We start from the raw sequence: 15,007 nt of genomic DNA, 5'->3' as shown, positions 1-15,007 counted from the left end.
ATCGCATGCAATCGCTACAGATGCACAGGCTGGTGATAATGGTACGCTACATGCCCAACTAGTGATGAAATATGGCATGTATAGTATTGTTTTAAAGGAGATAAGCAAAATAAAGTATCTTTTTTACATTTTATTTTTTTTATTTAGCATTGCCAAGATCCATCCAAAAATCACATTTTACACAAGGGTAGAATTCTACCCCCTTCAGTTGTAAAGAGAAAAAAAAAATCCATTAACTGTATGGTTGACACACACAACATTCCTATACAGTAGTGTATCAGCTGTCAGTCATCCTTATGTATTTTTCATGCAAAACCGCCACATCATCCTGTGACACCTTCTCCCATCCATGCTCAAGCATGTGGTACAGGTTCACTATGCCACCAGAGTAAGCATCACAGTATGTAGCCTTCTATATGGAGCGTTTTGCCAGTTCCCGAGCTACTTCCAGGTCTTAGCTGTAGCCTCTGTCCAGAACACCATAGGCATACATGGAACCAGCACCCACTGAGAATACAGAGCCAGACACATGGTTCCCTGCACTGTCCACATATTAAAGACCAGGCCTCCTTTTGTCCCATCTGCAGATCATAGTTCCCATAGACAGCCCCATGCCTTTGTACTGATACACCATATTGGCGAGGAGCTTGGAAGCTGCTGCCACAGATATGCGCTCCTTGTTCTGTAGCTCATAGATGCGGCACTGGTGGGCCAGAAGCCTCTCCTAGAAACTACAGTCAGCAGCTCCTCCAACCATAGTGCCCAACAGGTAAGGATTGACCCTCTTCACCGTCTGTGAGCCAATATACTGTATGAGCCTGCTGTAGAACGGGAGTCAATGGCCACAATAACTCCATGGCGAAACTTGAAGACCAATGTAGTGGTCCCATGCAGAAACTTGATCCCAGGCTCTGCCACGCCTTGTGCCACCATCTGAAAGCTCAGTCCCTTGGCATCCAGGCTGCAGGTTATCGGATTTTCCTGGTGCTGATTCCACAACAGGCCCTCCGATCTCACAACACTAGCCAGCGCCATGTTTACTCCTGGCCAAGCCAAATAATGTATTTTGAGGTGTGTTACAATAGTGGCACTTGTCATATAAAAATTAGGAAAGGGGAAACATTAAAAAATGCGTAATTTTTGCATTTACTCCTAATTTTCTTTGATTAAGTGCCTGTTAAATTAAAAAAAATATTGGAAAAAATATTATGTAAAGAAAACCTAGAATCTTCTGAAAAAAACAACAATGTATTAGTTTGATGGCATAGCCAATAAAAAGTTATTGCTGTATCAATAGTGACACAGCTGATATGTCAAAATTGCCAGGAACCTTAAAGAGACACTGAAGCGAGAATAAATCTCGCTTCAGTGCTTATATTCAGCAGGGGCATGTGTGCCCCTGCTAAAACGCCGATATCCCACGGCTGAACGGGGGTCCCTTCACCCCCAAACCCCCCCTGCAAAATCAACGACCAACATGGTGGTAGATTTTACTGCTCTTCAGGCAGGGCTAACGGCTGCAGCCCTGCCTCTCAGCGCCGTCTATCAGCGGCGCATTGCCGCCTCTCCCCCGCCCCTCTCACTGAAGGAAGACTGAGAGGGGCGGGGGAGAGGCAGAGATACGCGATGACAGAAGTGCGTGAGGCAGGGCTGCGGCCATTAGCCCTGCCTGAATGCGGAAGTGATCCCCCGCTGCACGGAAAGGATATAGGAGGTAAGGGACCCCCGTTTAGCGGCGCGATAGCGGCGGTTTAGCAGTGGCACACGTGCCCCTGCTGAATATAAGCACTGAAGCGAGAATTATTCTCGCTTCAGCGTCTCTTTAAGAAGGTAATAACCTTGGAATGTGAAGTGGTTAAGCATCATGGCATTATGGCACTGCAGTCTCACTTCCCCTGGAGATCTGCTGAATAATCACACTTGCTGCTAGATCCAGAAAGCTCCCTTACACTCACCTGACTCTCACAACTTTGTATGATTGTGTCTTCATTTGAGATAAGCCACCTCAACTTTTTTCTTTTTAATTGGTTTTTAACTTGGTTTTATCATACCATGGGTGCCTCTTTTCCACTTGTACCACCAAGAGAGGGTTGACGTGCTTTGGTGTGATTAGGTCACACTCCAATAAAAAAGGGTAGTAGATGTAAAAAGGTAAAAGAAACAATTGCACAAACTAAAAACTGACACCCAAAGAGGTAACATGATTCAAAACCATTTAAAGAGTAACTGTCAGGCTACAAAAGCTAATTTAAACCTCTATTCTCCTGTGTTAAACAGTTTAGAAGGAAGCCAAAAAGGCAATACTGAAATTAAAAATCCCTCTTACTTTTGATGTGTGCTGAACAGCAAGGCTGTTATTCCCAAGCTCTTAAAAGGACGTGAGGCCGCATGACATACTGCAAAGCATTCTTGGGCTGCTTCTCCCCACCTTGGGTCCTCCCCTCGGCTGCTAGTGAGAAGTTACAGGCTCATGTTACAGCAGCTTGTAATGCAGCCCAGCTCACAGCACTGAAAAATCACAGGGCAGAGTATACTGCATGAGTCCGCTATTGTTTCTAGCCACATGGCTAATTAATATTCACTGCACAGTAGTGTTGTCCATTAGGATCTTTACTGTGAGTCGAATCATCAGGAAGCAGGGAGGACATGACGACACAATTGGCTTCATAGGAGACAGACAAACATGGAACCTATTTAGCTACTGATATATGTGTTTTTTTTCTCTGAGACCTTATACCTAACAGCTCCTCTTTAAAAGGCAAGAAAAACTTACCCCAAGAAAAGGACCGATTTTAAGTTACAAAAATAATTTATTCAGAAACACTGGTCAATGTCTATTGCGGGCAAACACCGGCCTCCTCAGCTCAATAAAACAGTTTCTCATGTTAAGAGTGATTTGGCTTGGATCGCCCAATAGCTTAAAACATCCAAGAATGGCTAAGAACAAAACAATGGTTTATTTTGAAGTGACCTTCATATGAGCTTTGATGCAAATCTTTTTGAACATCTATGGAAAGAACTAATACATACAACCTGAAGATGATGCACTTCAAACCAGACAGAGATGGAGCACAATGCTCAGGAATCATAGGTCAAACTACCTGTGCATTGGTGCAGAAGTCTCATTGAAAGTTGTCACGTCAACAGTCACTTGTTTGCAGTAATTGCCTCTAAACACTGAGAAGGAAAATATTAAGTTTGGGGGTCCATAGTTTTTGCACATGCCATTTTCATTTGTTTTATTGTTTGTAATATTCAGCAGAATCAAAACTCTAAAACAAAGACTGATTTCTTTTTGTTAAATATGGAAATAAAAATGTGAGGGATAATTTTGTTCATGTATTTATATATTTATATTTATTATATATACACTTGAACACTTTTTGTGGCCTGATACCAACAAATCTGCACAAAATTGTGTGTGTGTGTGTGCGTGCGTGCGTGCGTGCGTGCGTACGTGCGTGTGTGTGTGTGTGTGTGTGTGTGTGTGTGTGCGTGTGTGTGTGTGTGTGTGTGTTTGTGTGTGTTTGTGTTTTCATATAAATGTAATTTTCACTTCACAGGGCTACTACCCATCTGCATGACACTTGTGGGCTTTAAGTTTTCACAAACGTTTCCATAGAATGTGAGCAGGATAAAGTGGTTTTATCTGCTCCAGCGCATATCATCCTCTTGTCTGGGCATCAGTAATATCCCTATGCAAATATCTCATCTTACTGGTCAGAGCCTCTTTAAAACTTCCATAAATGCTTATAATTACAGCATTAAACTCTAGTTTATTATTTTTCACAGGTGCAGGTGTACAGCTGATAGCAAACCGTACCACATTTACATACAAATTGAAGATTTTTTTCCCTCTCCTCTCTTAACTAATCAGCCAAGTAAAAGGAATGAAGCCTTAGAGCGCGATCAGGTCCTTAAATACATCTGGTGACATTTTTACCATGCATTAGAATGATAGGGCAAGCAGAAATATAATGTAGCAATGATTGCTTTTCCATTGAAAGCACAAACTGTTTCATTTTTCCTGTCATCTCAAATAAGTGTTAAAGAGGGATTTGAGGCTATTGTGTGTGTTCCTTATGCCAGAAACTTACAAACACTGATGGGCGCATTAAATACCCATTAGTGTCTCCACTGAAATCATGGCCACATATCTGCTCTTCAGAATGTATTCTTTGATTTAAAGTGAAATTGGCCTATGTTATGCTTCCCATTCCCTGCTCTAAAAGCAACAGCTCCAATTACCTAGGGTGTAAATTAATTTCTCGTTTTCAGATTGCATTTGACTGTAATTCTTCATGCGGGTCACATGCTACGATGTCAGATTGTAAACCATCAGTGATGATATGATAGTGGCATTACCAAAAATCTGGAAGGTTTCCAATAATGAAAAACAGACAGAGAGGGAAGACAATGAACCCAGAATGGCACTTCACATACTTTGTTGATTTAAATAATGGCTTTAATTATTTTTGTTTCATTTCTGTGGAGACAAAATTATAGCCTGTGGAGACATAAGCGGCTGTGCTCTTAATAGTAACATTTTACAATGAAAATAGACAAATTAGTGGTAAATAGAATGGGATGGGGGAAAGAGAATCAGTCACTTTTGTAGTCTGTTTTTTGTGTTTTTATGAGCTCATAGTTTTATTCCATAAGACACTAGGCTTAAATGGCCTTCAAAATACTGTACAGTAAATAACTGTTAACTCGACCTTTATGTCCACCCAAAAGAACAAAAGCCAAAAGGCCCATGCTGAGTTGTTAAACTTGGTGTACTGTGTGTGCATTGTTATTCATAGATCTAGGCAAAACTATAGTCGACCACAGTGGGTACTGAAACACAACAGGTTAGTAAGAAAGTTCAACAAATACACATAGGTAACACAAGTAATTTGTATAGATCACTATCCATAGGAATTTGTAAACTGTTGTACTGAAAGGGATATACAGTACATGTTACTACAGTAATATTAGTTTTTCGTTTTCTTTTTTTTAACAAGATACCCATACTATATGCTATTGAAGCTCACATTGTCATAACTTTGGCCACATTTGGCAATTTGATTGAGCACCCTCATTCTGAAGACCTACTTTAACAATGTTTTACAATATTTAATCTACCTTACTTATGCACTGCATGGTTGTTGCTAATTTCAAGAATTAAGCCATGTGCAGATATCAGATTGTAATTGAGCCTTGAATTTCAAAATAGGACTATTATTGGAATTGTTATTGATGATACCCATACAAAATGCACAATCAGAATAAACAATATTGCTTCAAAGTTAAAGAAGCACTGTAATGAAATATAGAAAATGCAGTAAATTATTCAGGATACCCACTTTTATATTAATTGTCACACTTCCTATATCTAAATATCTAAAAAACACTTCCTATATCTAAATATTGCTTTGCACTATATCTATATATTGCCGTACAGTATATATATATATATATATATATATATATATATATATATATATATATATTGCTGGTTAAGAACCATTGATACAGAGTATTGTATACTAAAACAGGCCTAACGACCCTGTTATGACTGGAATGCTATTGTTATCTTGATTCTGCCTTTATATACCCATTGAACTGAATCACTCATCTGCCTGAACCAACACCTAGTATATACCATTGTCTTAAGTGTGATCCATTCAGCACTGCTGATCCAAAGTTCCGCATGAATGGAGTTTTGGATCACCACTTTGGGGTACTTACACTAGGTGATCAAAACACCAATTGTGACCAAAAATGTTAGAACTCTCCTTTATAAATACAGTATGTCCACAGGAAAGGTTGCACTCCACATGGAAATCAAAGTAGCCAATGCCAGGGGTTCACAGTTATCACAAAGTCACCGTCTCTTTGTTCCACCCAATTCAACCAAAATCACTGGAGCCTGGAGACTGATCACTGTGGGACCAGGCGGGGACCGGAGTTGAAGTGCTTTTAGTACTGACATGTAAAACTAAAAGCAGCCTGATGGTGAGTGCATACCCTGAGGGAGGATTATGTGAATAGTATCCATGTATGTGGGCACATCCCGGTGGAGTGCAGAATGTGGTGGCAAGGGCTTTTGAGTCCATCCGTTATTCAGCACTATGTGCATTTTGTAATCTATTCCTAGGGCTGATCTCTAACACCTCTGCAGTGGGGGTTTGAGGATCGTGGAGTGCAGTGATTTTGGCTTTTTAAATATGGAGATCTTAAAACAAGCCAATATGATTTTTTAAACTGGAGAACAAGGAAGTATTGAGAAAGTAGTATATAAATAGGTCCCATTGTGTTGTAATTTGTTCTGTTCACTTCACTTCTCCTTTAGGAGTTAGAGCCCCACACCAGTGGGCTACGAATTCCCTGCATCCGACCAGCCACATGGGGTACAAGGAGTTAATAGGGTTTAGGGAAGGGAAACATTATTTTTAAAGATTTATTTGAATAATATAATATTTGAATAATAATAATACTAGTAATAATAATAATAATAATAATAATAATAATAATAATAATAATAATATCTTTAAAATTCCACTTTGACATACCGTGCATGCACAACACAATATCCAGCCACTGAAATCAATTTCAAATTGAAAATGGTCTTTAAGCTTTCTTTGAAATTTCATGAAAATATCACTGTTGGAATAATTTATTTCTGCAGTTCAGAGCTGGATTATTCTCCTGTTTTAAACTGATAATGTCTCACTGAAGAGTATCATTGGTTAGTCAAAGTCAAAGGGTTGTTTCTCTGCTGTAAATAAAAGTATGTCTTGTTTTGCTTTCTGTTTGGTGCAGTATGACTCCCATCAGCTGCACATATAATAATTCCTTTTTTTTTGTATAGCGCCTTTCTCCTGTCGGACTCAAAGCGCTTATGAGGCAGCCACTAGAGCGCACTCAGTAGGCAGTAGCAGTGTTAGGGAGTCTCGCCCAAAGAACTCCTTACTGAATAGGTGCTGACTTACTGAACAGGCAGAGCCGAGTATCGAACCCAGGTCTCTATATACTATATGTGGCTGGCAGACCCCTATGAAGATTTATTTTAAAAAATTAAAAATTAATTGTGCCAAGCCGGTAATATGATACCAATTCCGAGTGTCGATCTCTACCTCCTTACAGATTTGGAAACGGTAATATGATACACCCCGAGAAATAAGAGAACACTGCAAATATGATCTGTTTCTCAAGTTCTCTCTTTTATAGTTGCAAGTACTGAACTGAAAAGCTTTGCCTTTGTTTTTTTTAGAACTACTAGCACTATTTCATCTTAATTACAGAATACAAATATTTGTAGTACATAATTGTAAAGGAAATGACAACACATTAACATAAGAGAAGCTATGCAGTGTTTGCAGAACTTGAATAATTGAAAGAAAACAAATCTCCAGTTCACTCTTAAACAAAATGGCAGTAATGTTCAGAATTCAGTACTTGGGGAAATAGCTCTGAGTTGCAATCACAATATTTATATGTTTTGGCATTTTCTCAATCAGTTTTTCTCAACCAGCTCTGAGTTGCAATCACAATATTCATATGTTTTGGCATTTTCTCAACCAGTTTTTCACATTGCTTTTGGGTAACTTCATACCACTCTATCTGCAAAGAATTCAAACAGTTCAGTTGTGCTTGATGGTTTGTGATCATCCCTCCTCCTCTTGAAGTCAATGCAGAATTTGTCAATATAGTTTATATCTTGAGATTGGACTGGCTAAGACAAACTCTAAATTTGGTGATCCTCCATCCAGACCTTGATTCCCCGGGCTGTATGGCATGGAGCATTGTCCTGCTGGAACTATCAATCATCTGAGTTGGTTGAGGAACATAGTATTAACAGAACGAAGCACATTTTTTCTAGGAGAACCTTGTATATGACTTGATTAATGTATTCTTTGCAAAGACATTTGTGCCTAATTCCAACGACCCCAATCATCACTGACCCACCTTCATATTTTAAAGTTTGTGTGAGACACTGTGGGTTTTAGGTTTTTCAGACCAATATCTAACCATAAAATGACCCAGCATTTGGCAATGCTAAAAATTGGACTCATCAGAGAAGATGACCTTTCCTCTATTCATCTACAGTCCAATTCCTGTGGTTTTTAGCAAGCCTTAACCTGACTCTTCTTTGCTTCTCAATAATGAATGGATTTTTTCTGGCTTTGCATGACTTCAGCCCTGCCTGTAGGTGCCTGTTTTCAACTTTTATTGCCATGCACTTTGTCCCAGTCTCAGTTTTCCACTGTGTTTGAAGGTCTCTTCATGTCAGTCTATGGTTCCTAATTTGAGTGGCAATCAAATTAGTTTATGGACATCTTTTTGCATGCTGTTCTCCATCTTCCTGACTTATCCACCATTACACCTGCACTTACATAGATGATATTGACACTGAATGTGATATGTATGAGAAGGCTAACCTAGAGAATATGTGAAAAAAAATGTATTTCAAAAAACCCTACACTTTTTCGGACAATTGATTTTACAATTCAGAGTAGAAACATACTTTTAAACAAGTGTATTGAAGGACATTTTGTCTTATTGTAAAGCAATATAAATACCTGAAAAGCTGAATGAGAATATAAGTATATGTTTGTGCTTGGGTGCAGGCTGGTTGCCAAAGCACAAGACACTCCTGGCCATGGCTGCTGTGTACAGCCATATGAGAGCACTATCTAAGAGGTCAATTGAAATTGACATAGCATATGACCTTGCTCTGCCTGTGTCCAGTCAGAGTTTTGTATGGGGGGCATAACTCCAACATTGAGGGGGGGGACAGTGAAGTGGGGGGGCACACAGTATATGGGGACACTAAAAAAAAACACACGTATGGCTACCTCATAAATTTTGATACAGTGCAGTGTGCTTTAATGTTCCACTGTCTTTGTTATTTGTGTGTTTTTTTGTTAGTAGGTTGGTGTGTGTGACTGAATTTTTCCATCAGCCATTACATGTGGGGTGTGACTTGGTTGAAGGCAGTACAGATCTCTTCAATTAGTGTGTCTGAATCTGTAGTGTGAGCATGTACATAATTAGAAATTTTGTTTTTTGGACATTGACTCATCGTCAACATTTTACAAATAGGTAACATATTCATTAGGCATAAAATAAAGACCCATACAAATTTGAATGTAAAATGTTTAACCTGTTCAGCTTTCAGTGTTTTTTCACCTTATACATTCGAGCAATTTTCACCTCCCATTCATTCGCCAATAACTTTATCACTACTTATCACAATGAATTGATCTATATCTTTTTTTGTTTCCGACACCAATTAGGCTTTCTTTGAGTGGTACATTTTGCTAAGAATTATTTTTTTCCAAATGCATTTTAATGGAAATATTAAGAAAAAAAGGAAAAAAATCATTATTTCTCATCTTTCGGCCATTATACCTTTAAAAGAATACATGCTACCACAATTAAAACCCACATATTGTATTTGCTGATTTGTCCCAGTTATTACACAATTTAAATTGTGTCCCTATCACAGTGTATGGCGCCAATATTTTATCTGGAAATAAAGGTGCATTTTTTAAGTTTTGCGTCCATCACTATTTACAAGCTTATAATTTTAAAAAATAATCGTAATATACCCTCCTCACATGCATATTAAAAAAGTTCAGAACCTTAGGTAACTGTTTATGTTTTTTTTTCTTTATTGTAATTTTTTTAATTAAATATTTGGGTAATTTTTGGTGTGGGAGGTAAACAGTTAACTTTAAATGTAATAAATTGTGTTTATTTAATAAAATATATGTAGATGTAGTTTTATTATTTGGCCACAAGATGGCCATAGTCAATGTTTTATTTTTTAGTCCTGTAAGCAAGCGCTCTCGCTTCCAAGAAGTATAGGGTGGACAGGAAACTTTTTTTTTTCTTTAGAGAGATCACATCTTCTCAAAGAAGGCGTTGGTCTTTCTACCGGGGACTTAGATCAATGAATGTGACCTATGTTCCTATTCATTGATGTCTGGGCTAACAGTCGGCAGCATGGGCACACACAGGAGAACAACAGCAGCCTTTTGAATGCAGTAGCAACATCCAAAAGGCTAAAGTAGTTAAAAAAGCACAGCCATTTTGAATGTAGGAAAGTTCCAGACCTCCTATCATGGATTCATGAGCACATACAATTCTTGGTAATAATAAGGTTCAAATTAAGATCAAGCATTCATTTGAGCTGAATTTCATGGATTCATATTCTACAAACATTTTACATTTTCATTTAAATTTGAAATGCACATATTGGCTTTGATAGAATTCTGCATTATCTGAAGTATGGAAAAGATTCTTGGTGTTGAATAAAAATATGTATTTAGTATATGCATGTGCTAAACACAGTGTGGCTATCTACCTAGCTCCATTAACCTCCTGGCCGGTCTAATTCCCGCCGGCAAGGAGGCAGCGCAGAACTTTTTATTTTTTTTTAAAATCATGTAGCAAGCCCAGGGCTCGCTACATGATAGCCGCTGAGCGGCGGCATCCCCCCACCCACTCCGATCGCCTTCGGCGATCAGAATAAGCAGGAAATCCCGTTCAGAACGGGATTTCGTGCAGGGCTTCCCCGGTCGCCATGGCAACGGTGCGGGATGACATTACCGACGTCATGGACGTTGGGACGTCACAGGGAATCCCGATCCGCCCCTCAGCGCTGCCTGGCACTGATTGGCCAGGCTGCGCAGGGGTCTGGGGCAGGGGGGGTGGCGGGTAGCGGCGAATCGGCAGGTAGCGGCGGCGATCGCATACTACACGCAGCTAGCAAAATGCAAAATGCAAAATGCTAGCTGCGTGTAGGAAAAAAAAAGTTATGCAAATTGGCCCAGCGGGGCCTGAGAAATCCTCCTGCGCAGGTTACCCCGAGCTGAGCTCGGGATAACTGGCAAGGAGGTTAAAGACTACCAAGGCTGAATAACCCACCTGTTTGCTGGGAAATGTGCATTAATCTTAAACCCCATCCCCATGGCAAAACTGCAAAGGCTGTTTTTGCCCAAAGCCTCATTGAAGAAGTTCAGCGCTCCGTAGCCACCCCCACTTGTGTTGCTGTGGTGTGCCCCCAGCTTGGCAGTTGGCAGGCGACTATAAGAATAATGTCAATTTCTCAGCAAATTGGTGACTTATTCACCCGTCTTTAAGTATGTGGACGCATAACACATACAACCCTCAATTATTATTAGACACTGGGCCTACACAAAGGGGATGCTCAAAGCATTGATACCTATCAGCATTTGGCACTAGTGGTTTATAAGGCAAGGATTAATTTTTCACTCTACTAACAAGGTATCCACTTAGTGCTGACTGGTATGCAGGCTAGAAGGATTATCTGGGAGAGATATCCTCACTGGCTTTTTTCCTGCAAACCATCAATTTGCACAACCAGTTTACAAGATGGCTGAAATTTCTAGTGGGGAGAGGAGGAGTTAAACACACCATGTTCTTTATCTGTGCTACTTCTCTTTAAATGTTCCTGTTTTATGTTTTGCCTTCCTAGGTGCTGTTCAAGTTTTCTTTTTGCATTATTACGGATGAGGGTACCTCTATCCCAATATCTCACCTAAGAGTCTTTTAATGGTGTAAGATGCAATTATAAAAAAAAAAAAAAAACGACATCAATTTAAATAATTAAATGGTTTCAGGTAAAAAAACATTTAAATAGATTTAAGGGGATCGGTTGAAAAGGGTGCCCGAGCTGCCTGTATGAAAAGGGCGCTGCCATAGACATCAATGTTATTTCTGGAAATATGGGCTACAAGGTGTAGAAAAGGGCGCCCGAGTTTTGATATAGGCTACAAGTGGGCTCCCCTTTGTAGCCCATATTTTTTCGGCTACAAGGTTTTCGGCTACAAGCGGGCTCCCCTTTGTAGCCCATATTTTATTCGGCTACACTAAGGTGCCCCTCTGTAGCCCATATTATTGACTTTTTTTTGTAGCCGAAGTTTTTATATGGGCTACAAGCACTGTAAGCCGAATTATTTCATTCCCCCACTATCCATGGCGGCCTGGAGGGGGAATAGTAATTAACACATCCCGGAGTTTTTTTCTAGCCAAAATTTTTATATGGGCTACAAGCGCTGGAAGCCGAATTATTTCATTCCCCCACTATCCATGGCGGCCTGGAGGGGGAATAGTAATTAACACATCCCGGAGTTTTTTTCTAGCCGAAGTTTTTATATGGGCTACAAGCGCTGGAAGCCGAATTATTTCATTCCCCCACTATCCATGGCGGCCTGGAGGGGGAATAGTAATTAACACATCCCGGAGATTTTTTTGTAGCCGAAGTTTTTATATGGGCTACACCAGGCGCCTTTTTTTTGTAGCCGAAGTTTTTATATGGGCTACACCAAGCGTCTTTTTTGTAGCTGAAGTTTATATGGGCTACACCAGGTGCCTTTTTTGGAGCCGAAGTTTATATAGGCTACACCAGGCGCCTTTTTTGTAGCCGAAGTTGGTATATATATGGGCTCCACCAGGCGCCCTTTTTTACTGGCGCCCTTTTCATGTAGACCCGATTTAAGTTACCCTAAGCTGTATGTTTATCTTCAAGAGACAGGGTATGATTTTGTGGCAGTGGGTCAGGTGAGAATTTACACTACGTCAGCCAATGCAATATCGAACACTGTTACTACCATGCACCTAAATGAACACCTTTGACCAAGAATTTTCAACGCATTTGCAACGCATTTTACCAAATTCTCCCTGAAGTTGATTGAATTGTGAATTAGGTGGACATGCTGTAGCACCAATTGCTAAATGTAAAGCCCCCTTTACACTTACATGTCTTCCTAGGCAAAAAAGCCTTGATAGTTGCTATGGCTTTACTAATGCTTTGGACATTACTCCTGAGGATATTGGCATGAGATCATCAACTAAAGGTAAGTATTTAATGTTAATTAAGAACATTACTTTTATTGTGTTTTTATTTAACTCTTGTGAAAATGGGTAAGGAGTACATTAGTACTACTATATCTATTTCACCTAGGGGGAAGACATCTGGGGGTTCCCTTTAATAATTTGATCATAGGCCACATACTTTAGGGCTTACACTCACAGACATAGGGGCTGTTACAACCACCTCCTCCTGGGCACTAGAGGTGGTGATGAGTCCCTTGTCTATAGTATGGACTAGGTCTTTTGGGGAGAGGGAAGGCTTCACCACCACTCTCTCCCAAAGCCCGCTATATCATGGACCATGTGTGCTGTTTCAGCTCAGGGTGCAAAGACCCACATACTCCAGCTCAGAATTCTGGCTATACCAACCTGCATGGGTGACAATAATGGAGGGGCTCCTTCATTTTCTTTTTTAGTGCTGCAAATAATAGGTACAATTGCCATGGATCCTTATATAGCATTATTGCAGATGTACAGCGATCCTCTGCCAAAGCATTGCAGCTTGCCCCAAGGTTTCCTGTTGCGTCATTACACTGTCACTGTACTGACCATCAGGATACCCTGGAGGCAATTTACACTGCTTTTGCTAAATGCATCAGATGCCTTAAAGAGACTCCGTAACAAAAATTGCATCCTGTTTTTTATCATCATGCAAGTTCCAAAAGCTATTCTAATGTGTTCTGGCTTACTGCAACATTTTCTGCTATCACAGTCTCTGTAATAAATCAATGTATCTTTCCCCTGTCAGACTTGTCGGCCTGTGTCTGGAAGGCTGCCAAGTTCTTCAGTGTTGTTGTTCTGCTATGAACTCCCCCTTTCAGGCCCCTCTCTGCACACTGCCTGTGTGATATTTAGATTAGTGCAGCTTCTCTCTGCTCTCTTATCTTTTACAAGCTGGATAAATCCTCCTCTGAGCTGGCTGGGCTTTCACATACTGAGGAAATTCAGACAAGGGCAAAGCTGTTTGCAGGAAGAAAAGAGCAGCCTGAAACTTCAGTACATGAGAGATGCAGGGGGAATGAAACACACAAATGATCTCTTGAGATTCAAAAGGAAAGCTGTATACAGCCTGCTTGTGTATGGATGTATTTTCTATGTGTGGACATACTGTACATCAACCTACTTCCTGTTTTGGTGGCCATTTTGTTTGTTTATAAACAAACTTTTTAAAACTGTTTTTAACCACTTTTAATGCAGCGGGGAGCGGCGAAATTGTGACAGAGGGTAATAGGAGATGTCCCCTAACACACTGGTATGTTTACTTTTGTTTGATTTTAACAATACAGATTCTCTTTAAAGTGAACCTCCAGACTAAAAATCTGCTCAGCAGAACTGAAAAGGCTTTGTGTTTATTTAACAGTTTCACAACATCAGAACTTTGTTTTTCTTATAGAAGTCTCATTTTTAGCTGCATTTTTAGCTAAGCTCTGCCCCATCAAAAAAAACTGTCCAGGCTTTTTCCCCCTGATGCTGTGCAAAGCATGATGGTATTTCCTATGTTGTTTTTCACATTGTCTAGCAACTGGGAGGGGTGATAAGGACACAGGACAGTTGGAACTGTGTCTCATGCTCCCTGTCACCTCCTTTCAACCAAAAAGATGGCTGCCCTTATGAAATCAAAAACCTTTGCCTGTTCTTTTAAAACAGAGTGGGTAAGAGATTATATTACCTATCTATTTTAATTAACATAACTAATGTAATTTAATGACAGTATGTTTGTTTAGGTTGAAGTTCCTCTTTAAGTACTTATGGAATCATACTTAATTTGTCTTGGGGTGGGGAGGATTTACTATATACAGTACATCTGCAGTGTAAGGCAGTCACACTGTTTACCACTTAAGTCTATCTGGGTGAATATATTTATCCAGATAGGCTGTGCTGCTTCCAGGGAGCGGTGTGTGCGAATACGTGTGCTCCCGCTGCCTGCTATTAGCCCCGCGATCAATGAATGGGAATATAATTCCCATTCATTGATCTAAGTCCCCTGCAGAAAAACAGACGGTCTCTTATCAGAGGCCAGGGTCTTTCTGCAAAAAAAAAAAGTTTCCCGTCCTCCTAATGGTTCCTGGAAGTGAAATTGTTCGCTTCCAGGACGTTTTGACTGTGGCCATCTTGTTGC

At 40.0% G+C, this 15,007-nt stretch overlaps 1 pseudogene; it reads right to left on the bottom strand.

The window, feature by feature from the left end:
• Positions 1-277: 277 nt before the first annotated feature.
• Positions 278-1,035, bottom strand: LOC137537779 (proteasome subunit beta type-5 pseudogene; annotated as a pseudogene).
• Between the last annotated feature and the right edge of the window lie 13,972 nt (positions 1,036-15,007).

This window comes from Hyperolius riggenbachi, chromosome 11 (genome assembly GCF_040937935.1).
Source record: "Hyperolius riggenbachi isolate aHypRig1 chromosome 11, aHypRig1.pri, whole genome shotgun sequence".
Taxonomy (NCBI): Eukaryota; Metazoa; Chordata; class Amphibia; order Anura; family Hyperoliidae; genus Hyperolius; species Hyperolius riggenbachi.
This window is presented reverse-complemented; position numbering and strand designations above follow the sequence as displayed.